At 66.3% G+C, this 958-nt stretch overlaps 1 protein-coding gene across 1 annotated transcript in view; it reads right to left on the bottom strand.

Annotated features, from left to right (window-relative positions):
• Positions 1-958, bottom strand: part of TTLL10 (tubulin tyrosine ligase like 10) — a gene marked incomplete at its 3' end in the record, with an annotated part of 23,307 nt that overhangs the window by 21,652 nt on the left and 697 nt on the right. The gene's annotated exons all lie outside the window — the stretch shown is intronic.

Here is a 958-nt window from a genome sequence, read left to right as displayed (position 1 = left end):
GGAGGTGGAGGTGGAGCTGCTGCAGGTGGAGGATGAGCTGCTGCTGGTGGAGGTGGAGGTGCTGCTGGTGGAGGTGGAGGTGCTGCAGGTGAGGGGTTGAGATACTGTGGGAGGGGTTGAGGCTCTGCCCTGCATGGCTGGGTGGTCTGGGTGTGAATGCCCTGGCTGGTCACTTTGAAGAGGAAGATTCTGGTCTGGCTGGTCGCCTGCTCCCTGACCTTGCAGTGACCCCCGCACAGCCCTTGCACTGTTCTGTCTGAGCCCAAGTAAAGTAAAAGTGGCCCAAAGTCGCCTGTGGAGCCTGATGTTGCCCCGTGGTGGGGGAGATGGTCGAGGAGGGGCCGGGGCTGCGGGCAGACTCATCACTGGGCTTCAGCCAGTGGCCGGTTGAGACCATGCCCTTTGCCCCTGGTCCTCACAGGCAGCCCAGCTGGCCCTGCACCCTCGGGGGCCTGTGCTCGGCTGAGGGCCAGCTCCCAGGCCCTGCCTCGGTGCGGTCACCCCTGACCGCGAGGCCCTGGGCTGTCACCAGCAGCAGGCCCAGGTCTGGGGGGCAGCACTCCCTCCCCTCACGGGTGTGCGGACGGGGGTGTGGAGCAGAGCCATGATGAGCACTACGTCCTGAATGGTCAGCACGGGCCACCCCACAGCACGCCAGGCCCACGTCATCCTGCCTGGTGGGTGGCAGCTGGACCGGGTGCCGGATTGCGGGAGAAACCAGTGCCAGACAAAGGTTCTGGCTGGCGACCTGGTGGGTGTGGGTGTTCCCATGAGAGCAGGAGGGGGTGCAGCAGGCAAAATAGGCTGTGGGGGTGGGGTGGGGAGAGGAGGAGGCTGACTGGGGGGGTGACAGGAGCCAGCGCCACACTTGGGGACACAGTGGCTGGTGGGAGAGCTGGCCGGGCTGAGCCTCCCTGGGCAGGGCGGGCGGGACAAAGGGCCATTGTGTGCGGCTCAG

The sequence above is a fragment of the Myotis davidii genome, unplaced genomic scaffold (genome assembly GCF_000327345.1).
Source record: "Myotis davidii unplaced genomic scaffold, ASM32734v1 scaffold586, whole genome shotgun sequence".
Classification (NCBI taxonomy): Eukaryota; Metazoa; Chordata; class Mammalia; order Chiroptera; family Vespertilionidae; genus Myotis; species Myotis davidii.
Note: the sequence above shows the minus strand (reverse complement) of the source record. Positions and strands in the feature narration are given on the sequence as shown.